General features: G+C 41.3%; 1 protein-coding gene across 3 annotated transcripts in view; it reads right to left on the bottom strand.

The window, feature by feature from the left end:
• Dcdc2 (doublecortin domain containing 2) overlaps positions 1 to 26114 on the bottom strand; it is a 198550-nt gene that overhangs the window by 126217 nt on the left and 46219 nt on the right. The gene's annotated exons all lie outside the window — the stretch shown is intronic.

Below are 26114 nucleotides of genomic sequence, written 5' to 3'. Positions count from 1 at the left end.
TAGAAAAAATAAAATCATCCAGGGTATAACTCAATAGCAGAGTTTGTCTGGGACACATAAGGCACAAGGCTTTGTCCCTGACAACCACTTCTGAAAAGTAGTGGTTGTCACCATTCATTATCCCAACAGCACTGTTCTGAATGGGGTAAAGAACGGCTAGAAGCAAGTGGCCCGGTGAGCACACACTCCACAGGACCCAGCTGCTCTGCTGCTGACCATGAGCTGATAAGTGGCTTTGGAAAGGGCCTCTATCACAAGACAGATATTTCATTCTGCAAACAGTTCCTAAACTTAACAGATGAACCATCCATCACAGAAATGACCGAAGTGCACAACCTGAAAAGGATACCTGAAAAGAAAAGACTACAGTAAGAATGGAAGGCTGTGAGGAGCCTATCCCAGCGGACGCTCTACGAGAAAATGTAGGAAACAGGCTTATTCCTGCTTTGACATTTCATAATAGGAGACAGTTGCTTCTGCCAAAACAAGGAAAGCTGAAAGGCATTTTTAAAAGCACATTGAAGATTTTATGTTTCAAAGAAATCTAGATAACATGAGTTCTAGAGGGGGTGGGTCTAAGTGAGACGGAATCTAGGGCTGCCTGCACCGCCAGGATGACAAACCTTCTGTAGTGAGTCAGCCAGAGGCCGGGTTGGCATTGTCGAGGAGACCGGGACGTGCTAAGTCCTCACCACCAACAAGGTCTTCTTCACCGGGAGCTGTCTTTAGATGTGCGGAAGGATAACAAAAGCTAGGAGCAAGGCGAAGAGGCAGAGACAGAAACCCCATGGCACGGAGGGCTAGAGGTGGGGCTAGGTAATAGATTCTCCGGTGGCATACACGGCTAACAGTTGGAACAACTGTCAAGAGACATCTCTAAATCTCATGAGGATTAATTCCCAGGCCCTGAGAGAAGTCCTAATTTTACCCTGTAATGTTTGAAAGCATTGGTTTAGAGAAGGCAGGTAAAGCTATCTGCAGCCTGTACTGAAATCAGCTGTGGGCTGTGACAAGACCAGCCCCTTTCCCTGGCATCCGACAGAGGTGTCAGGGATAATTTCTTCTTATGAAAAGTATTTTCTACTTTCAGGTCTTACACATAAAAAAAAAATGTTCTACAATGTGACCTCTGTATAACAAACACAGCAAAACAATTCAGATAAAGAAGAAAACAGAGGGAAAAACAAAGTCAAGCCAGACATTGCGATGATGTTGAGATGGGCAAATACGGTTTTTACTGTTATAAATACATTAAACAGCTTGGTGACAAAGGGTTAGGCATATCAAACAAAACTCATGCAAGATGGAGAGGTCAAGGTCATAAACTCAAACTCCAAAAAGAAACAAATGAAAATTCTAGAAGCAAAAACAGAATATCTGAAATGAAGAACTTATTACATATGCTTACCAACCTAGGCACAGCAGAATATACCTGAGAAAACAGCTTTTGAAAGAGGAAACAGCCCATTAAAATCCCAGCGAAATTCTTCACAGACCTCAAAAGAACGGTACTCAACTTCATATAGAAAAGAAAAAAACCCAGAATAGCCAAAACAATCCTGTACAATAAAAGAACTTCTGAAGGCATTACAATTCCTGACTTCAAACTCTATTACAGAGCTACAGGACTGAAAACAGCTGGTATTGGCATAAAAACAGACAGAAGGACCAAGGGAGACAAATAAAAAACCCGGATATCAATCCACACATCTTCCAACCCCTGATTTTTGACAAAGAAGCAAAAATATCAAATGGAAAAAAGCAAGCATATTTAACAAGTGGTGCTGGCATAACTGGATATCAACATGTAAAAGAATGAAAATAGACCCGTATCTATTACTATACACAAAACTCAAGTCCAAATGGATCAAAGACCTCAACATAAAGCCAGCCACACTGAATCTTATAGAAGAGAAGAGAAAGTGATGCGCATCAAAATCCCAGCAAAATTCTTCAAAGACCTCGAAAGAACAATACTCAACTTCATATGGAAAAGCAAAAAACCCAGGATAGCCAAAACAATCCTGTACAATAAAAGAACTTCTGGAGGCATCACAATCCCTGACTTCAAACTCTACTACAGAGATACAGTACTGAAAACAGCCTGGTACTGGCATAAGAACAGACAGGAGGACCAAGGGAGCTAAAAAGAAGACCTGGATATCAATCCACACATCTTTAAACACCTGATATTTGATAAAGAAGCAAAAAATACCAAATGGAAAAAAGAAATCATATTTAACAATGATGCTGGCATAACTGGATATCAACATGTAGAAGAATGAAAATAAACCCATATCTATCACCATGCACAAAACTCAAGTCCAAGTAGATCAAAGACCTCAACATAAAGCCAACCACACTGAACCTTATAGAAAAGAAAGTGAGAAGTACACTTGAACACATTGACACAGGGAACCACTTCCTAACTATAACCCCAGCAGCAAAGACACTGAGAGAAACAATTAATAAATGGAACCTCCTGAAACTGAAAAGCTTCTGTAAAGCAAAGGACATGGTCAACAAGACAAAACGATAGCCCACAGAATAGGAAAAGATCTTCACCAACCCTACATCAGATAGAGGTCTTGTCTCCAAAATATACAAATAACTCAAGAAATTGGTCACCGAAAGAATACCTAATCCAATAAAAATGGAGTACAGACCTAAACAGAGAACTCTCAACAGAGGAATCTAAAATAGCTGAAAGACACTTAAAGAAATGTTCAACATCCTTAGTCATCAAAGAAATGCAAATCAAAACAAATCTGAGATTCCATCTAACACCTGTAAGAATGACCAAGATCAAAAACACTGATGACAACTTATGCTGGAGAGGTTGTGGGGTAAAGGGAACACTTCTACATTGCTGATGGGAATGCAAGCTGGTACAACCCCTTTGGATGTCAGTGTGGCGATTTCTCAGAAAATTAGGAAACAACCTTCCTCAAGACCCAGTAATACCACTTTGGGGTATATATCCAAAGGATGCTCAATCGCACCACACGGATATGTGGTGTAGGAGGTTCTTCTGTTTATGTGTTGCCTTCATTGGTTAATGAATAAAGAAACTGCTTTGGGCTTAATAGGGCAGAACTTAGGTAAGCGGAGAAGACAGAATTGAATGCTGGGAAGAAGGGCAGAGAGAGAGAGTTGCCATGGAGCCACCAGTGCCACGCATGTTGAATCTTTCCCGGTAAGCCACAGTCACATGGCAATAGCCAGAACCTGGAAACAACCTGAATGCCCCTTGACCAAAGATTGGATAAGGAAAATGTGGTACATTTACACAATGGAGTACTACACAGCAGAAAATGTAACAACACCTTGAATTTTGCAGGAAAATGAATGGAGCTAGAAAACATTATTTTGAGTGAGGTAGCCCAAACACAGAAAGACAATTATCACATGTACTCACTCATAGGTGGTTTTTAAACATAAAGCAAAAAAAAAAAAAAGTCTACAAACCACAATCCCAGAGAACTTACACAACAATGAGGACACTGAGACTTACATAGATCTAATCTACATGGGAAGTATAAAAAGACAAGATCTCCTGAGTAAATTGGGAGCATGGGGACCTTGGGGAGAGTTGAAGGGGGAAGGGGAGAGGCAAGGAGGGGAGCAGAGAAAAATGTAGAGCTCAATAAAATCAATTTTAAAAAAAGAAAGAGGAAACAAAGGTTCCAAGAGATGGCTCTGCTGGTAACAGTGCTTTTTGCACAAATCTGGCAGCCTGAGTTTGATCCCTGAACTCACATGGTTAGAAGAAGAGAACCAACTCCATGTAACTACCAGAACACGTGTGCACACGTGAGCACACACACATACATATCAATAAATAAATGCAAAAAAGAATTAAGTTAGTTCCATTAATGCTGTATAAAATAAAAAGTGAAATAAACATTTCTGAGCACACACACACACACACACACACACACACACACACACAGACACAGAGACACACAAAGGCCAAAGTCAAAAGAATTGATAAAAGACCCACACTTAAAAAAATACATGATGGAAGTTTTCAGATAGAGAATGGAAATAATTAGAAACAAAGAAGCCCGGTTGTACATGAAAGCATAAAGAACACTGGAAAGGAATGTACCAGGTACGTGAACAATTGTAATGTTTATTTTTTAAAACCATGTTTTAAAGCAAAATAATGACTCATAAAGTTGCTCAATACATTACTAGAAGCAACTTATTGAATGTGAATGTAAAGGTATGAGTGAAGGTAGATGGAATTACACTATTGTAAAGTTCTTTGAGGTCTGAGAGAATATTATTTAAAAGCAAACTAAAAATTAATGATATATGCTACAAGCACTAAAATATTATTCATATCTCAAATATCATAACCAAATATCCATTATAGAGATAAAAATTAAATATTTCAAATGTCTGATGAACCTAAAGAAAGCAGGAAAGAACAACATGAAGCAAACAAAAGCAAATGGTGGACTTAGATCCAATTGTGCCTATACCTCACTAAATATGAATGAATTACAAACTCCAAGCAAGGGCAGAGTCAAAGAGACAGCATAAGAAAATAACACTCAACTGCACAGCAACAACAGGAAACTCAGTTCAGGTACAGAGACAGGAGCAGACTGGAAAGCACACAGAAAGCACACTAACTGAATATTAAGCGAGTCAATCCAAATGCCTCAATCAATGACAGAATAGGGGATATATCAGGCCCATTTTCTCAACTAATTTTCATAGATAATACATATATTCACTTCTAAAGTCAGGTATTTCTTTTTAAAGATTGATTGCATTTCTATATTGTGTATATATGCACGTATATGTCTATGAGTACCGTGTGTGTATGAGCACAGATGCCCACAAGAATCCACAGAGGGCACTAACCCTTTGGAGCTGGCATGACAGTTGTAAGCCACCTAATACGAGTGTTGGGAACCAAATTTAGTTCATCTGCAGGAGTGGAGTGTGTCCTTAGTCACTGAGTCATAACTCAGCCCCAAGGTTGAGTGTTTCTTAAACAATACCATATTCAACAATCTATTTGATATAGTAAATATGTTTTTCTGATACTATTGTGCTCTTTAAGACTTCAGAAAATAAAATCAAATGTTTGCATTTCAGAAGACTACAATACCAAGTTGTTTTGTCTCATGACCTTCTATGGTTTCGGAGGAAAAAATATATATGAATATGTGGCTAAAGAATCCAGCAATATGCTGCCTATGAACTACTCTTTTTCCTTTTTTCTTTCTTTTTCAAGACAGGGTTTCTCTGTGTAACAGCCCTGGCTGTAGACCAGGCTAGCCTTAAACTCACAGAGCTCCTGCCTCTGCCTCCTGAGAACTGGGATTAAAGGATGTGTCACCACTGAACCACTTTTAACATGACTATTGTGTTTTCTAAGCTGATTCCTCCTCCTTTGGACTCATAAAGGTCAGCATCACCTCTCTAGGGTTCCATCCTGTCCTGTTCTCTTCTTAACCTGAACATCCTCCTGGACAAACCCACTGCTATCGAACACAATTTTGCCACTGCCAAACAAGCTTTTATCTCTTGTTCAGATCTTTCTCCTGACACTGCATGTATATACCCCACTAGAAGAGTCCACTTCTTCACCCTAAATGGAGATATAGAAAAATCTATTTGTACCTAAGCCCTCACTGAGTCCCTGCAGCATAAAAGTTTATTTTGTCTCACTTGGTATTCAAAGATAACTTGCACTTTTTTCAAAGTTGTTAAAAAGCAATTCAAGGCTGAACAGTTACCAAAAAAAATCAAAGAGGGGTCCCATGGCTTCTCCTTCCTCAAAGTTGCTTCATCTGTTCCCACTCTGTACCTCCCACCCGTGACACACACACACACACACACACACACACACACACACACACACACACACCAATGCCCAGCCTTAGGACCTCGCAAATCCTCCCACACTGCATCCAGAACAGGTGAGCACAATTTCTGCCTTTGGTGCCTTTCCTCGCTCACCCACCCATTTCTGAATTACTCTTCCTGCAGTACAGGTCCAACCATGTGATATCCCAATGCAAGATCCCTCAGAGGAGGTCACCGCCTTCGATGACAGCCTTGGACTCAGATGTTCTGTCTGGCCACACCCCAGCATGCAGCAGCCTTCTCACTGATCAACCTTCTTCCTGGCATTCAGTCAGCTGGATAGACTTCCTCCCTCAGAAATTCTCGATCATTCTCCTCGGAAGTCTCTTGTGCATCTGCCATGAATGTGACATATCCTTCTCCTGTTATGGATAGCTATCGGACTGCATCTCTCTTTCTTTAGGTTTTCCTAGTAAGCACCCTCATATATAACCCACTGGTGGCACTTTATATATAACACGTCAATTAAACAATATTTAGGATTAGTTTTTGAGCACAAATCATGCTCAGAACTCAACCAGTTTGTACCTTTTGCTTTTCATGATATCTTTATAGGGCAACCACTTATGGCTTTAAAGTTTACAACTTTAACTATAACATGCTTTTAATTAGACTCACATTTATTACTAAATGTACCTTACAACGTTAGCATTGTTCTATTTTTATTTTTATTACATCTTATTTATTTATTTCAGGGCAGAGATGTGCATGTGCCACAGCAGGTGTGTGAAGGTCAGAGGACAACTTTTGGGAGTTTTCTCATCCTAGACATGGGTCCCAGGGATTAAACTCAGGTTGTTAGACTTGGTAGCAAGTGCCTTTACCCACTGAGCCATTTCACCAGCACTATAGTTAACATTATTCTAAAATTATATTGAGCCTCTTCATACCTCAGTAGGCAAACAAGGAGTCACATAAGGCCCCTTGTGATTCTTGACCCAGGTATCTTAGTGCACCATGCAGCCTGCTAGGAGTGTCAGTAAAAAAAAACTGTTCACTAGCAGACAGAACTGGCTCATATTACCAATCATTTAACTGATATCTTTACTGGGTTATGTGAAAATGAATAGATGTGCATATTCTATATATTAACATATATAGGCCATGCTTATTCAGTGAGCTCAAATCCACTCAAGTTCCTCTCTCTTCAAATATACTTGATATGATCTGATCAATATAATTTTTGTGAACATAAATAGAATGAAAATTGAAGCATACAGAAATTCCAGATCCTGGGTACGATGGCAGTCAAGTCCTGACTGAGTATTTTACAGTTGAGCTATAATGACTTTTTTTTAAAATTCCAGCCAGCCTAACTTCAGTAAGAGCCTAGTCATAGAAGGTGTTGCTAATTACAACGAGCAGGGTGCTCAGAATATTCCCGGGAGGCTCCAATTGGTCTCTGAGCTGATGAAACACCTCAGCACTGCCCAAGTCCTGCACAGGTCCCAGCATTGTACAAGCACAGGCACCAATTCCCAGAAGAAGCACTAGGGTTCATCTGTCAGGGTGGTTTATCATCTCTTACTCAGAGGGTTGTTCTCCAGTCAAATACGCTCACTATCCAATGGGTTTATATATCTGTCTTTAGCTACTGTCTAAATGGAATTCTTCATTTTCCTGGAGCAGGAAAACAATTCAAACCAACAAATGATTCATCTGTCCAAAGCACAGCAGGGACAAAGATTCATATTTAACTTAAGAGTGACCCAAAACAAGGCTGGAGTGATAGCTCACTGAGGACCTGAGATGGATCCCCAGAACACATGAGGAAAAATCCAGGTGTGGTGGCGTACATCTATAGTCCCAGTGCTGGAGAGGCAGAGGCAGGAGGATCCCTAGAGCTTGCCAGCCAACTAGTCACACCTGCTTGGTGAGTCCCAAGTGTGAGAAACTCTATCTCATAAAAAAAAGAGGTCCAACAAGATGTCTTAGGAGAGCAAAAGTGTATTCCAGACAAGACCCAAGACCTAAATTTGATCCCTGGAACACACAGTGAAAGAAGAGAACTGACTCCCAAAGTGGTTCTCTGACCTTCATGTGCATGTGCATACACCAGCTCACACACACACACACACACACACACACACACACACACATGTATGTACACAATCCAAAAGATAAAATACTTATCACAGAAATTAATTCTTTGCTTGGAAAAACTCTTAAACATATGTGTATACTAAACAAATGCTCATATTACTAAATCGTCAACCAATTTTGACCCAATTAAATCTATTTCCCAACATGTCTAATGATTGTAAGTCATTTACAGTCAAATTTCTCTAAACTACACTCTGTGGATCTTGAAAGATCACATTAACTCTGGGAACTCCTCATATGCAATATTAAACCTCTGGCAGATTACCTTAATCTAAAAATGATTAATTTGGTGGGCACTTAGCCTTATAGAGAAACCAGACAGTACTTTAAAACTGTCAAGGTATTTATAAGTAAGTTTGTGTGGGGCCCCCTAATGCTATGCTGAAGAGAACAATATGACCCCTACAAAGTTAAAAAATAACCAATTAACCCAAGAGAACTCTCAGAAGTTACGGGAACTGCCACTAACCAAGCATTAAAAAGGGATGCCTTTTTTAGGCTGTACCTTTTATTTGCATGTTCCTTCTTACTAACCATTCTTGCTATCTCACCATTGTCGGCTTCTGATTTGCTTTGTTTTCCCAAATGGGATTTAGGTTACCAAACAATCTGGGCTGTAGAATATACATTTCCATTAAGAATACAGAGGATCAAACACAGTATCGAGAACAATCTCTGATGAAAGTAGGCAGGGCAGGAGAGGGAGGCATGTAGAAAAGGGAGATGTCTTCCATCTACACGGAAACCAGGGGTCCTGTGCAACATGTGTGTACACAACCTGCACTCAGACATAGAGCAATACTAAGAATGCTGTTCACCCATCGATATATGTTCAAGAGAGGACGCTACCACTGTGAGGCACCCCTAGCTTCAGGCTTTATGCTGAGGATTCAACAAGGAGGAAGGATGACACATAACACACCACTACCACCATCATCACCCCCACCCCTTGGAGCATTAGAGTGACCATATGGATGTAAAAGATGAACACACAGCTTCCCATGGGAGCCCTGAGCTGGGACTCATTTCAAGCCCTAAAATATCACCTCTTCACCACACTCCTAAGTACACTGCTTCATCACCTAAGTGGTTTACATGTGCAGATGTAGAATATAAGTTATGCATTTCATTTCCATATCCCTAAAATAACTTTAAGTTCTTGCTTTCTCCAAAGATATTAAAATGCAAATAACCTTGAGCAGAAAGAAAAGCTTTGAAATTTAAATGATTAAAAATATGACTTTGCTAGCCCCGTATCAAATAACTACTAAGGCAACATAAATCTCTGATTATAATAAAACATTATGCAAACAGATGGAATCAGATCCGGGTCCTTCCATAACTTGAGAAAAAATGGCATTGATGTCAAAAATGAGAGAGAAAATATAAATTACTACAATAATAAGTTTTCTATAAAATCATCTACAAACTTCACTTTCAGTTGTTTCCTATGTATTCCATCTGGAGCCATATATTGTACATGGCAAACAGGATAGGGACTAATTTTGTGCTGACAAGCATCGTTGAAAAGACATGAAATCCAAGAAGCAAAGCTCCCTGGCATGATTCAGTGTTTTATAATGCTCAGTCAAGCCTATGGTGCCTCCTCAACTTCTCTATGTTGAGGCACATATTCTGTCCTTAACCAAAACCACTAAATGTGTAATTGATACTATAGAACTGAGACTTTCCAAAAGAAATGCATATTTCCTAAAAGCAAAATATAATTTAAATTTGTTTCTGATTTAGATTAATCCAATCTGACTCTAAGACCCCTTTTCCTAAATTTTTACAATAGCAATATTTCTCTGATAGAAGCCCTGGTGAAGTCCAGTGAGACGGTTCAACAGGTGCTGGCCACCAAGCCTGAAGGGCTGAGTCCCATCCCCAGGACCCACATGGTGGAAGGAAAGAACTGTCTCCCATGTTATCCTCCCACCTACACACCTGCACTGTGGAACACACATACCCACAAATGCCCACACAAGCTAACTAATTAACAGTTAGCTAAGCATGGTGGCACACATGCCTTTAATCCTACCACCCAAGAGGCAAAGGCAGGGTGAGTCTGAGGCCAGCCTAACCTACATAGCAAGTTTTAGGATAGCCAGGACTACATAAGAAAACCTTGTCTCAAAAAACTTACCAAGTGTGGTAGCTAATTTTCATTGCCAGCTTGACTAGATTTGAAATGACCTAGGAGACACACTTCTGAGTATGGTTGTGGTTTGAGGACATTTCTGGAGAAATGTAGTAGAGAAGAATCTACCCTAAATTAAATATGGATAGCACCATCCCATAGACAGGAAACTCTTGAATGGATAAAAATGGGGAAAAGTCATACCAGGGGCCATCCCCACCTATGCATTTTCAAATTGAACCCTGAACTGCAGCTCCATTTCATGTTCCAGGGTAAAATTCCCTTAACAGGAGGGGCTTCTCTAACCATCTGACTCCATCAGCAGAAATAAACAAACCTGCTACACATCAATAACCCAATCTTACTGGAAAGGGTGAGTCAGGGTTTGAACATGGTATGTCTGTCCACCATAGGCTTATGTGCTTGGACTTTTGATCCTGAAGATGTGGCACTGTTTCAGAAAGCTGTACGAGATTTAGTAGGTATGCTGGGTTGGAGGATCACCGAGGATGGAGTCTGACGTTTGACAGACAGCACTTCCTGAGGGCAGCTGCAATTGGGCCAGTTATCTTACACTCCTGCCACAATGCCTTCCCAGCCACGGTGGACTGTATCCTCAGACTATAAGCCAAAATAAGTCAATCTTCCCTCCCCTAAATCACTTCTTGCCTGGTATTCAGTTATAACAAAAAAAAAAGTAACTAATACAGTGGAAAATGGCACAGGGAGGGGGTGGCTAATCTAAGTTGCCAGAGAAACAGAATTCTTGCAGTATATGGAAATCTAAAGGCAGAAACCCCAAATGCATTTCTGCAATGTAGAGTTACCAAAATGCTTTATGTATAAGTATGGGCTAGCAATCCTACAACTATTTTGTGTATACATGATACATCATACTACATACTTTAATGTGGCTAATGAGAGCAGGGGTTTCCACTGCTATAGAAAAATGTTGGAGCCCAGGGGTGTACTTAGCACATGGAACTTATTCAGGAGGAATTACAAATAAGGAACAGGTGCAGGTCAGAAGAAACCCTGTTGTGCTGGAATATATTGGGATATGTCGGGATGAACTCAGATTCTGTCCAAAAAATTTATCTGCACATATTTAGGCAGATGGGAGGGTGCATAATAATGCATCTGTGTGCACATGTATGTGTGCTCTCGAGCATCTGTTTCTCAGCTCTGCCTACTGAGAAAGCCGCCGAGCAATGACACTTCAGGAGCAAGGAACACCCAACGCCCAGATGATGGGTTCGAAACACCACACTAAACTAAAAGGGATGAGGGTTTCCAGAACAGCAATCAAATATGACTAAACACTAAACGTTACACGTAAATCTGCAGTATCTCCTGGTAGTAGAAAGCAGGAAAACCCTCCCAGAATAGGAGGGCCTAAGACAGCCAACTTGAAAAAATGACCAGGGTCCAAAACAGGGATAACATCAACAACAACATGAATAATGACAGTAAAGAATTTTAACTAAAATCAAATATCCATGGGTCTGCCAAATGACAAAGTAGGTAAAAAATCTGCTATATATGATGTAAGTTTGACGACCTAAGATCATCTTCAGAGCTCATGGAAAGGTGTAAGGAGAAAATCATGCCACAAAGTTGTCCTCTAACCTCCATGTGCACACGGTGACCATATGTATGTGCATGCACACACATATAAGTAATAATAATCAAAATAAACAAATACCCACATTCTATGTGATACAAATAAAAGATAAAATGAAGAAAATTGTTTTACACAGCAGAATTCCAGTTAGGAATGTGGAAGCAATAAAGGAAAGAGAAAACACACAGTGCCAGGTGATACAGAAAAGAGCCACTAATTTATCATATATTCTGAGGGTGAAACCATGAATAAGGGGAAACAGTGCATCTGCATTGTCTCAAAGTCTCCCTACACAGAGCCTCCTTGTTCACTCAGAAAACTAGCAGATGGCACACCTACCTTCGTTCAAGGTTAGTATCATCAGCAACACCACCCATCCATGTCATGTACTGCCAGGGTAACTAACACCAAATAAGAGGCTTGATTCTGCCTGCTAAAAGAAAATCTCCCACCTCTCGACTCTCTGGGCAAATTAGGTATTTTGAACATTTGAAAGGAATCTACTCCTTTGGAATGCTAGAAAGGCCTTTCATCACTTACATGAACATTTTTTAAGGGTTTTATGAACCATCTCTCAGAAATGTAAGGAAAGGGAGTCTGACAAGATGGACCACTGGGTGAGGATATTTGCCACTAAGCCTGCCAACCTGAGTTAGATCCTCATGACCAAGATGGTGGAAGAAGAGACCTGATTCCTATCAGACCACCACGAAACAACGTGCAAACACAAACTGAGATACCTGCTACAAAACAGCTGGCCTCAAAACCATCAAGGGCATCTGAAGATAGTCCCAGCATTGTATTAACTGCGAAGACAACTAAATGACGGGTGGGCTTCTGAACAAAAAAAAACCACAAAAGGCATGTTGGGGAAAACGACAAAAACCCTCAAGATCTGCAGATTTGGTAATTGTATCGATTTTAATTTCCAAATTGCAGTATCTGCAAAAGGTTACATTTAAGAAGATAACAGAAGTTATGTCACATAAGAAATAGGGACAGTTCTGAACACTTCAGTCCTGTGACTACATTTGGCTTTTGGTTTGGAGTCAATGAAATTTGATCTTTCTTTGCTCTGTTAGGCTAAAAGACAGCTGAAATGAACAAACAAACAAAAACACCCATGCTAAGTTCACACTAAATTAATTATTTCTCACTGTTATCTCATGAAGAGCAGTCATGAGGTTTCTGGTCTGTAGAGGCAGGGGGGCCTTCACCACATACCAAGCTTATTAGCTCAAAACAGTAAGAAACAATGGCTGGATTGTTGTTAGCCAGTGGGTCAGGCTTAATTGAGAAAATATTTACATTCCCTAAAGGCAGAAGTGGGTCAAAAGAACCTCCGCTCTACATCAAAAGTGCACCATCCAGGAGGCCAAGCACACCGTGCAGATAAAGGAGGATGTTCAGGGTTCGCTGAGCGACTTCCTCAATTAAAATAGTTTGCTCTCCCTCTGTCAATGCTGAGAACTATTTCCTGTCCTACCAAAGTCCTTTCAGAAAGTCCTCTCCATGCCTACACATCGAAGTGCTTCCCCTGTAGTTTCTTCCAGCAATTTTCATTGTCTTGGGTCTTACAGTAAGGTCTTTGACACACTTTGATCTTTGTGCACAGTGAGTGATGTGGATCTAATTTCATACTTCTATATGTGGAAATCCAGTTTTCCAACTGTCTTTTTTCTAATATATGTTCTTGACATCTTTTTCAAAGATTAGATGGCTGTACCTGGCACTTTGGATGTAGGTCTCAGAGGATTTGAGCTGGAACTGGACTGAAGGCCTCCTCCTGAGAACCTGCTCTCATACTCTCAGAAAGCACCATGCCAACTGCCAAGGGAGGAAAGCAATCGGCAGTTCTACCTACCCGTGATGCCAGTGAACAACAGCAATGGTCAGCACAACCAGAGACCCCTAAAGGTGCAGTGATGGCATTTTTATCTTGACAGTAACCAATACATAGGAATTCATACAGACGGGCAACAGGTTCAAAGGAGACAGGGTCCTAGCACTGAGTATGGGAGATAGACATGCCGAAGAAGCTATTTGCAGTGATACCTGCTGGTAAAGAGGAAATCAGTTCAGGCCTGGCACTAGAAACAGTGCAAAAACACGCATGGCTAATGAAGCCGTGGATCTCACAGAAAAATCTGCTACCCCCCTTTCCTAAACTATTATAATTCCCAACTGCAGCCTAAATATTCTTCCTTATACCCACAGCTAAGTATAACTATTATTCCTCATTGATGAAGCTTCTTTTTGCAGGAGACCATCGCAAAAAGCCACAACTAGTGCACATGCAGACTGTTGGGTGCCCAGGCCCAGCTGGTACATCTACAACACAGTTCCTGCACTGAAAACTCAGGGAACATTGCACAAGATGGGGCAGAACGACTCGGAGCCAGAGGACCAGGAATTCCACTGTGAGATCATGCTGTCTAGATGTGATGGGGAAGCTACACCTATGGAATCTCAACAACATGCCTGCCTAAACAAGACCTGTCAACAACAGTTGGCATCCCAGTGTAGATGGGATTGAACTCAGAGCCGCGTTCTTAGGTGGAGAGCTAGAAGCAATTAGTAACTGTTGAGAGTGGGAGAACTAGTCCTCCCCGTGGATGAGGCTCGGGACTGCTTATCCAGAACTGAGTCGTCAGTCCTAGTAGCATATGGATGCGACAATTCTGAAAGGACTCGGCAGACTGTAGTTATATGTTTATTTCTTTATATGTATATATGATAACAATGGTTAAGAAGAAAGGTCATGAATTTGGGAAGGGGCAGGAGAGAGGAAATAAAGGGGGTAAGTAATGTCATTACATCTAAAGATAATAGCAATAAAAGAAAAATAGCAATATGGAAGAAGTAATAGACATAAGAGCCATATTTTAAACTTTTATAAAGTTTCATTCTATAGAATACTTCTGACCAGAAAAAGAAACATATGACTGTAGCTGACTGAGTTTATTTCTGGGTCTTTATCCTATTCCATTGATATACATGTCTGGGGTCTTTTAAGGGGTCACTGTCTTTGTCACTATGGCTCTATAATTTTGTGGTCAGGTCCTACAATTCTGCAGGCATTTGCGTCCTGCTTAAGACTGCATTGACTAGGATCAATAAGAATAAAGCATTACAAAATACCATCATGAAACCCATTTATTCATATGCTCATCTTTTATCTATCTATCTATCCATCCTCTATTTATCTATCAATATTTATATATCCTCTGTCTGTTTATCTATCTATCCATACTCTATCTACCTATCTACCTATCAGTCATTATATATGTCTATCTATCTATCTATCCATCCATTCATCCATATATGGATATACATACATGTGGAGGTTAGAGAACAACTTTTGGGAGTTAGTTCCCTCCTTGTATCATGTGGGTTCTGAGAGCCAGGGTCAAGAGTTTAGGTTTGGTGACAAGTATCTTTACCCACTGAGCCATCTCACCACTCCTTTGTATGCCAACTTTTAAAAACTAATTTAGAGAGAGAGGGGTAGGGCAGGGAGAGAGAAAAGGAAAAATGGAAGGAGGGAGGGATGCAGGGAGAGAGAGAAGAGAGAGTGAGAAAGAGCAATTACTCTCATAACTAATTGTTACAGTAGATTGGAATTAACACAGACACCCACAACTGCACAATGTGTAAAGACTTAAAGACTTTGGAGCACCCAGTCCTAAATGGAATATCTCTTTCAAATCCCTCCCTTCAAGGCTCAAGGATCTATGCAGAAGAGGAAGCAGAAAGATTGTAAGAGCCAGAGGTGGTGGATGACTCCAAGGAAACAGTGTCTCCAAGGACATAAGAGGACCAATGCACATAAGAACCACAGAGGCTGTGGCAGGACACCAAATACTGCGCGGATCCAAAACAGACAGGGTCCTAGCACTGCGAGGGGGAAGTCAACATGAGGTCCCACCCTAACCAAGAAGCTATTTGCAATTGATACCTGCTGGTAAATGAAAAACCAGCTTTTTTTTTTAATGGAATATCACTAAGTATATCAAGAACTCCATATTTTTGTTTTGGGGTTTGTTGGTTTTTGGTGTTGGTGGTGGTGGTGGTGGTGGTGTGTGTGTGTGTGTGTGTGTATACTTTTTGTTTCATTTGGCTCTGTTTGGGCATTTTTTTGTCTTATTGGTCTTTTGCTTGTTTGTTTTGAGTTTTGCTATTGTGAGAGTTTTTTGTTCTTTGTACCTTTGTTTTTGTTTTTCTTTTTTAAAAGAGGAAGAAAGAACAAGTTACTAAGTACAGAGTTTGGAAGGATCTAGAGGCAGTTAAAGGGGAAGAAAATGATCAATATATATCATCTAACATTTTAACTTAAAATTACTGAAAGATGATTTATCTTTAAAAGGTTCTTGTTGAAGACTGCTGACAGTACACTGTATGTCCCCTAAGTTAACTTCCTTCCAGCCTACCTAACTGAAGCATCATCCATCTAGGAATAGAAAATGTGTTTTAAAGAGAATGTACTGAATAAAATTCATATTTGCTCATAAAGGCTACAGGAACACATATTATAATATTTGTATGTTTGTCAAAATTGGTTCTCTAAAACAATATATTCCCTCAGTATATTTCCCCTTATTCCTCTTCCTTCTCTACCTGAATTGTTTGGATGAGGGTAGCTGATGAGAGAGCAAGATGTGTTGATATTTAAAATATTTCAATTACACCAAAGACAACACAACAGGTAGAAAAGTAGAAAGGACTCAAGTGAGCAATGCTCCATCCTTCTTTTTCCCAACCTGTCCATCTCAGTAAAAGTTCTGGAACCAGAGGTTCTCAGATGGGAATTCCACCTTCCAGGTTCACCCAAAACCAGAATCCCCCAGCCCAATGGTCCAAACTCAAATATTCCAACCAGAACTGTGGGCACAAGACATCCATTTCTTCACATTTCCCCTCTTCTTCTCAAATAAAGACACGTACAGGCTGGGCAGTGGTGGCGCACGCCTTTAATCCCAGCACTCGGGAGGCAGAGGCAGGCGGATCTTTGTGAGTTCAAGGCCAGCCTGGTCTACAAAAGCTAGTTCCAGGACAGGCTCCAAAGCCACAGAGAAACCCTGTCTCGAAAAACCAAACAAAAAAATTAAAATAAATAAATAATAAACCACAGACAGGCCACTAACAAAGGAAGAAGTCAAGCTTGTTCCACAGCTTCACTGGCGCTGATTTAAATAACCCAGAGAATTCATGATATGACTTAGACAAAGCGCATGCAGCCTGTGAGTCTTCCCTGAATCAGTTTCTATTCTATCAGCATTTGTTTCTACAATACAAAAATAAAGACACGGTTGAATAAAACAGAGAAAGGCAAGAGATTGTTTGTGTTCACATATCCACACTGTTTCTCTTTAACCCTAACCCCCTCACCCTAACCCACCAGTGCTGCGAGCAAGTCAGGGATCTGCCCTTCTCTGCTTCCCCAGTGATGGGATCACAGAGCACACCCCACCATGCCCAACTTGTTATACGGATGCCAGAGATCTAAACTCAGGTCCTCTTGTTACACAAGCACTTGCCCCACAGACATAGCCTCTCGGTCCGTATTCACTGATTTGTTTATAATGCACTGCTTATTGCTCATCCATACTCACTTGAGGTGACTGAGCTTATTAGCCTGACTTTTCTCTCCTCATCAGTGAGGAAGACCAAAGTATTTTTACCTGAAGGTGTTACATAATATGAAACAATGTTAAAAGAATGAATACAAATCCATCTAAGACAGCAAGTTCCTTGCAGTTTCTTACATACAGAGCAGGTAAGGATCCTCAGCTCTTGGAGGTGTTAGGTCTCAAACCTGGGATAACTAGCTAACTCAGGTACCATTAACATGTGAAAGGTGATGCCGGCCTGAATGCCACATTCTCCCAGCTGCCCTCAATCCCTGCCTGTTACAGGGTCCTCCTGCCAGGCATACCCCATCCATACAGCCCAAACACTAAACCTCTCCAGCCCAAAGACTGGGCTGCCCTTCCCCAGCTGCGCTTCCCTGTATAATCCAACCATTTGGGCTATGCAGGTGCTTTTTTGCCTTTTGGTCTCCTGGCCTCTTGGTCTCCCCTCTCCCCACCCCTTCTCCTCACAAGGCTTGGCTCAGGGTCATGTTTACTCTGGGCTCTTCTAGATGTCTCCATCTCTGTCTCTGGCTATGCTCTCCCTCATATTTACAATAAACTCTCTCCTCCACCAAACCTAGGAGCAATCATATTCTCCTTTTTATTTTGTTTTATTTTCATTCATCTGGTGGGAAAAGGAGTTAACCTCAACCAACTTCTGCATTAAATGGCATTTTTTTCTTTTTCCTCCTTACTCTACTAAATATCGTTCTGAATTAGAGCATCACAGTTATCAATAAGCATAAATCAGAAGTCATTTTGCCTGGAGTACCAACTGGTCAGCCACTGGCGGATCCTTCCTGGTACTGCTGTTGAAATAAGCACTGAGCGAGTAGCTGCCTATAAATGGCTTGCTGTTGCAATTTGGTTTCCAGGTTACCAAGGACCAAACAACCTCAGGCAGACTCTAAAATCTGCTCTATGTACCAAATGATGAATTGCAATCTTTACACCCATAGGGAGTAGGATAATAAATCAAAGCAAAGGGTCACGATGCACAAATGGCGCTGACTGAGCAACTTCACACTAAAAAGTCACTCTGTCCAGCTTCAAAGAGAAGAGGAATTTCATCCCCAAAACTATCTGAAAACTTGGCCTTTGAAAATGGACCACCAGGAAGAACTCTTAGGAATTCTTACATTGTAAACTTTTTTTTTTCCCATGTGAAGGCTCTCCTCTCTGTTTAACACTTCCTTCTCTCAGATTACTGTGGTCTGGTAGGACTGTGCCCCCATCTTTGACTCCCTGGTATTTCATTTCTTCCTCTATTCCAGTCATAATTCAGGGAGAGGGAGAGAAGAGCAGAGAACCATGGCAACTGAGAAGTAGAAAAACAATATCCACAAGGACTGACGTTTTAAATGGACACTTGTGACCAAATAAGAAAAGTTTAGGTTGTGAGTAGTCAGGAGTTTTCAATCCTGTGATGAACCTTTACCCACCTGGAAGTGTTCCCAACAAGGCTTAATTGCAGGTTTAGAAGCAGGTATTTTTAGCCTGGTGGTGGTGGCACACACCTTTAATCCCAGTACTCGGGAGCAAAGAAAGGTGTTTCTCTGTGAATTCGAGGCCAGCCTGGTCTACAAAAGCTAGTTCCAAGACAGGCTCCAAAGCTATAGAGAAACTCTGTCTCAAAAAACCGAAGGGGGGGGAGCATTTTCACCTTGAGGAGGACTTACTGTGAGCCTTCACTCTAAAGAATATAATATATGTAATGTAGAGAAAGGACTACCGAAAGAGGCCAGGCATTAGTTGCTCCTTGTTCCGTCCAGTATGATAAATACGCACACTACCCCCTGTCCACTTGCCCTCTTCCTTCTCCAGCTCTTCCAGACAGCTTCTTTCTTTTGCTTAAACAGCTACGGAAATGCTACCCATTCTGTGAAGTCTTGCCTATGTAACTGGAAGACACAGTTTCCCCTGGTGCATGAGACTCCCACAGCACTCCCTTCACTATGCAATGAGCTACACCCAAACACAATGCTAACCAACCTTTCTAAGATCAGTCTGCTTGGAGTGTCCATATTGATTATATCTATTTGTAATCATCAGGACCTGTCTTATATTCTGAGATTCTAAACCACTTTCACCCTCCTCGCTAAGCAGCCTAGGCCAGTGTCTTAGTTAAGGTTTCTATTGCTGTGAGGAGACACCATGACCACAGCAACTCTTATTATAAAGGAAACATTTAATTGGGGAGACTCGTTTACAGTTTCAGAAGTTTAATCCATTATCATCATGATCTGGAACATGGTGGCATGCAAGTAGACATGATGCTGGAGAAATAACTGATTAGTACATCTTGCAGTTAACAGGAAATCAACTGAGACACTGGACACTACCCTGAGCATAGAAAACCTCAAAGTCCACCCCTGTAGTGACCCACTTCCTCCAACAAAGCCACACCTTCTAACTGTGCTACTCCCAATGAGATTATGAGGGCTAATTACAATCAAACTACCACATTCCACTCTCTTGCCCTCATAAGCTTATAACTATATCATAATGCAAAATGCATTTAGTTCAACTTCAAAAGTCCCCATAGTCTATACCAGTCTCAACAATGTTTAAAAGTCCAAAGTTAAAGGTCTCTTCTGAGATTCATGCAATGTTTTAACTAATTTCCTGTAAAAATCAAAATCAAAAAATAGATCACACACTTCCAACATATAACGGCACAGGATATACATTACCATTTCAAAACATAGAAAAGAAAGCATAGTGAGGAAATACTGGACCACAGCAAGACCAAAAATCATCTGGGCCAACTCCAAACTCTGCATCTTCACAGTCTGTTATCAAAACACTCTTCAGATCACCAACCCCATTCAGTTCTGTTGACTGCAACATACTTCTTTCTTTTGGGTTGGTTCTATTCCCTGTTAGCAGTCTTCCTCAGCAAGTATCCCATGACTCCGGCATCTCTAACATCTTCGGTTCTCCAAGGCAATCCAGGTTTTAACTTCATGACTTCATGAAATGGGCACTCTACTAGGCCTCTATTCAGGAACACATGCCTGGCCTCAAAGACTTTCTTTAGGTGTGGAGCCAAATTCTATAACCTGTTTCTTTTATCCTTAACTCTAAAGCCAGAAACACATGCCTGAAACTGCCAAGTTCTGATGATTACTGGAAATGAAATATGGCCCCCTCATTTAGTTATATCTTCACCAACTTTCTGTCCTTCACTGCCTAAGTTTGGCTGTGCTGAAATTGAATATGTACACCATGCTGGCCTCAAACTCAGAGATCCACCGGCCTCTCCTTCACAGTGCTGGGGTTAAAGGCATGCACCACTACACCACACCACACCAGGCTCTAAATTTTTCTTTAATTCCTTTTCACAAGGTGGAAAATTTAGCTGAGTGGGATGTTGCCCTGAGGTTGTCAATCCCTTCATTCCATTATTTAATCTGTTTATCTCCTTGAGCACAGGATTTCTCTCGATTGCACTTCATGGTGCTCTTTTTCTCCTCCAAATTTACACTTTGTGATTTATCCTGCTCAACTTGCTCCTTTTCATTATAAATCTTCATTAGAGTTACTACTAATATCTACACAACAGAGTCTATACTAGGTTGTTTTGAGACTTTTTCTGCCAGCAGAATTAATCCAAAAGCCTTCACTTTAGCTTCAGGCAGACTCTTCAGACAAGGGCAAAAATCAACCACTTTCTTTACCAAAATATCACAAGACCAGTCTCTAGGTCACATACTAATAGTCTTCTCCTCTGAAACCTCTTGATTCCCACAATTCATCAAATGCATTCAGCACCACTGTCTTCCATGCTCCTACTAGTATGGCCCATTAAGCAGCACTTAAAGCATTCAACTGCTTTCCTAACCCAAACTCCCAAAGTCCATATTACACCAAACAAAGACATGGTCGGGCCTAGCACAACAATACCCAGTCCCTAGTACCAACTTCTGTCTTAGGGTTTTTATTGCTGTGAAGAGACACCATGATTGCAGCAACTCTTATAAAGAAAACAGTTAATGGAGCTTGCTTACGGTTTCAAAGATTCTGTCCAATATCATCATGGCACGGGTCATGGTGGTATACAGGCAGACATGGTGCTGGAGTAATAGCAGGCAACAGGATATTGACAGAGACACTGGGCAATATCCTGAGCATAGGAAACTGCAAAGCCCACCCCCACAGTGACACACTTCCTCCAACAAGATGATACCCACTCCAACAAAGCCACACCTCTTAATAGTGCCACTCTCTATGACATTATGGGGGCCAGTTACATTCAAACTACCACAATCAATAACATGAAATATCAGAAAAAATAGTATGGTTTATTATTTATTATTTTTTCAGACCTATAACACATATATCTTTGTGACAGAATCTGTTTTATATACCAGGGAAATACAGAGATAAATATTAAAAGGCATGATGGTCCAAATCTCTTTTAGCTTATAGTCTTTAGGAAAAGACAGACTTTATTTAACAATTCAACCACACAATGATAAAAAGTTAACACAGGACTCTTCAAAACAAAAATCTAGGTGAATACACTAGTTAAAACCATAAGTACATAAAGCACTAATTAAAAGAAAAAGAAAGAACATTAGGGAAGAAAGCCAAGAACCCATCTCCAGTGTGCTGACCACTTGCCTACATCAGTTATTATTGTACATGGTAAGCTTCATCTTTTTCCCTATCCCTCTTTATCCTACTCACTTATATAAGGTAACAATTATAACATAATTAACACCTATAATTTAGTATATTGGTTTAAAATCTAAAAATGGGACAGAAAAAGATATATATCACCCAAAGTCCCAAAGATGAGGTTTAGCATTCTAACAAACACTAGGTTTGACCTGAAAGGGAGGGAAAGAAGAGGCAGCAGAGGAAAAAGAAGAGAAGAGAGGAAAGGAAAGGTGAGAGAACGGAGAAGAGAGTAGACAGGAGAGAGATAAGGAAGGGAGGAGGTGAGAGAGTAGAGTTCAGATGACCTCAAGGAAGAGGACGAGTGAACTGTCTAAGCATGAAGACCTGTTGCATTATTCATTTTGACAGAAAAATACACCTCGCTATAGAACCATCAGAGATTATTAGTAATCTCCAGTCATATTTTGGCTTCCTGGCACCTGAACACACTTTTCAGACATCTCATCTGCTTTAGTTCCTTTTCCCACTGCCGTGACAGAAGCAGCTTAAGGAAAGCAGGGTCTGTTTTAGCTCCAGTTCTAAGGATGAAGTCTATTGGGTCGGGGAAAGCATGGAAGGGATGGTATGAACAACTCTTATATAGCCTCTGCAGTCAGGAAGCAGAGAGCAGACAGGAAGTGAGACCTGGCTAGCTGACCTCAAGGTCATCCTCCAGTGACTCACTTCCTCTAGCAAGGCTCCACTTCCTAACTGTACCCGACCTTCCAAAACAGTGCCACCAGCTGGGACCAAGTGATCAGACACAGGAGCCTGGGAGTCACATTTCACATTCAAACCATTCAAATAATAGTCTGAAGCTTTGAGGCAGGGGCTGAAGCTGGCTTTTCTGCGGCAGATGACTGTCCTCCCCAACTGTGTCCTCCAGTACTACAATGGCTTTATGTCCCTGGTAATGTGGTTGATGTTGTTCTAAATATCTGGACAGAGGATGAAAGTAGTCAAACATCCCTTTGACAGTAGCATGAAAAACTCACTCAGTGCTTCCGAGCTAGGAATCCCTGTCTCTAATCTCTTCACATTCAGTAGTAAATTTCCAGGTAAAAATACATTCACTTTCTTGTGGGAATCCTTTCTAAGTAGCCATGCCAAACATTTCAAGAACTGCAGTGGAAATATTCAACACAAATATCTTGTCCTATAGGGACTATTAGCCACGACAAAAAAAAAAAAAAAGCCAATTAGGAAGATAGCTAAAATAGCTCTAGGCAAGACTCTGTCACTAACAACTTGTTAAAGAAGGGCACTGAGGTAATTAAAGAAAACCATACCCTGTCTAGACTCACTTCCCAATGTTCAGTGCTCCTTGTACATTTCCTTCCTATTGTGATCAGATCAGGCATGGCAAGTTTTAAAGACCTTCACCACACTCTGCACTTCTTCCACAGCAAACAGATTGTAGTGATCACCTTCATTTGCATTCCTCTAGTTTGCTGGAAATGCTCCCTTTTACCCAGTTCCCATGCTAATGAGCAGGTCTCTCCACTGACTGCTCAGACTCCTTCATAGAACAGGAATGGGGACAAGCCCTTCCTCGTGAGGCTGCTGGGAGGTCTAGGCTGGGAAACCCAGGTTGAGGACCTGGCATATACACATAGCACAGAAATGCGCAAGCCCGCACAGTAAGTCCCGGGCTTGTAGATTCTCCAACATTTAAGATTCCAGTAGTTAGTATGATTGTTGTTATCAAAAAACATCAAGAGTGGTTAGACACAGTAGTAGATACTCTTAGTCCCAGCACTCAGGAGGAAGAGGCAAGCAGATCTTTGTGAGTTCAAAGCCATCACAATCTACCAGAGTGAGTTGCAGATAAGCCAAGACTACATAGAGAGGCCCTGTTTCAAACATACAAACAAAAAGTGTCCCTTGTGTCTATGAATGGAAACACAATTTATATAGTTATCGTCTTGGATAGAGTTACTGCTGCTGTGATGAAATACCATGGCCAAAAACAACCTAGGGAGGAAAGGGTTTATTTGGTTTATACTTCTACATCACTGTTCATCATGGAAGGAAGTCAGAACAGGAACTCAAACAAAGCAGGAGCTGATGCAGAAGCCATGGAGAAGTGCTGACTACTAGCTTGGAGCCTTTTTATAGAACCCAGAACCACCAGTCCAGGGATGGCACCACCCACAATGAACTGGGCCCTCCCACAATGATCACTAATTAAGAACAGGCCCTAAAGGTTTTCCTGCAGCCTGATCTTATGGTGGCATTTTCTCAATTGAGGTTCCTGCCTCTCAAATAACTATAGCTTCTCTTGAGTTGACAAAAACAGCCAGCACACTAAAAATAAAAAGTATCAACATAATATAAAATGACTTCTCATGTTACTCTGCTACACTCATAGATTCAGTCATCGTGGAACAGATATAGAAACCCACTGCTGGACCTTACGTGGAGAGGAGCCCTCGGAATGCACAGCTCTAAAGGAGTCGTCTCCATCAAATCCCTGCCCTCAGCGCTCACACAACCCCAAGGAAAAGGAGGCAGAAAGAGTGAAAGAACCAGAGGAGATGGAGGACACCAGGAGACTAAGGCCCTCTGAATCAGTTGTGCAAGGCTCATAAAAATACACACAGACTGAAGCAGCATGCAGAGGGCCTACATGCTTCCGCACCGCGTTCACTAGCATATGTATTATAGCTTTCAGCTTACTATTTTTATAGGACTCCTGAGTGTGTGAACAAGTGGGTCTCTGATTCTTTTCCCTGCCCTAGGGACTCTTTTCCTTCTGTTCGGTTGCCATGTCTAGCCTCGATACGATGGTTTTGTTTTATCTTGTCATATATTTAGTTGTTATCTCTTAGAAGCCTGTTCTTTTCTAATGAGAGACAGAAAGTGAGTGGATGTGGAGGGAAAGGGACGTGGTGAGGAACTGGGAGGAGTAGAGGGAGGGGAACGTGTAATCAGGATAGATTATATGAGAAAAGAACATATTTTCAATGAAAGGGAGGAAAACGGCTAGCAGTTCCCCGGGTCAGACACCTAAGAAGCATCCAAGTAATATCCCTCATTACCACCTATAGCAGAAAGTCCCCTCCACACTCATGGGTGTGAATACTTGGTCTCCAGCTTATGATGCTGTCTGGGAAGATTATGGAACTTGTAGGCGCCTTGCTCGAAGAAGTGGGCTAGCCTTGAGTTTTGATAGCCTGGTCTTGTTTCTTGTTCATTTTCTATTTACAGTCTGCAGACTCAATATAACCAGACCCATCATACTTCTGTCGGCATAGCTTCTCAGCCCGGACAGCCTATCTCTTCTGAAACCATGGACCACAATTGACCATTTTTCCTTATATTATTTCATCAATTATTTCGTCATGGCAATGATGAGGGGAGCTATTGCTCCACCATCAGAAGCAACTCATAACTGTTTCTCAGATCTAACTTTCTTCCCTCAGCCCTCGGGAATCAACCTGGCCTCCAGCCTCACAATGGTGACAAGAGAGATTGTGTCCTCTCCCTGCCAGAACCCCATCAACAGCTTTTAGCTGGCTTTAGGAAAAAGGTGTTTTCCTGTTTTGTTTTGTTTTTATATTTTTAGCACTGTTGTTGGTTCCTTCCTATTCCCCAAGCCCCGCCTCAGTCCACTTCATCCCCACCATCTTGGCTCTGCCTTCCCTGGCCTCTGTCCAGGAGAGTATGCCCTGCTACCTGAGTGTTCTTCCTCCACTCTGCTGACAGCACTCAATCAAGGTGTCATTTGCTGACGATGCCCTGAGCTCCAGCAGCCTGTGCTTTCTGACTCTGACCACACTGTCTTCCTTCAGGCGGCGAAGCCTTCCTTGCTGAGACAGCTGGGATGGCTGGACTCTTGGCAGCCTTCCTCATCATTGTAAGTCCAACCACATGAGACTGGGTACAAAAAAAGACACTTGCTCCATGAAATTTTCTAAAACTTTGTAGACCAGTTCCATTAGGGCTTGGGATCTGAACTGGCAAGGATGGGCATGAAGGCAAACAAATCTCTGAAACTCACAGGCGCCCACTGCTAGAAGAGGAGAGCACACAGATGTACAGGTCCCTTTCTGAATTT

Source organism: Myodes glareolus, chromosome 14 (assembly GCF_982192425.1).
Source record: "Myodes glareolus chromosome 14, mMyoGla1.1, whole genome shotgun sequence".
NCBI classification, from domain to species: Eukaryota; Metazoa; Chordata; class Mammalia; order Rodentia; family Cricetidae; genus Myodes; species Myodes glareolus.
This window is presented reverse-complemented; position numbering and strand designations above follow the sequence as displayed.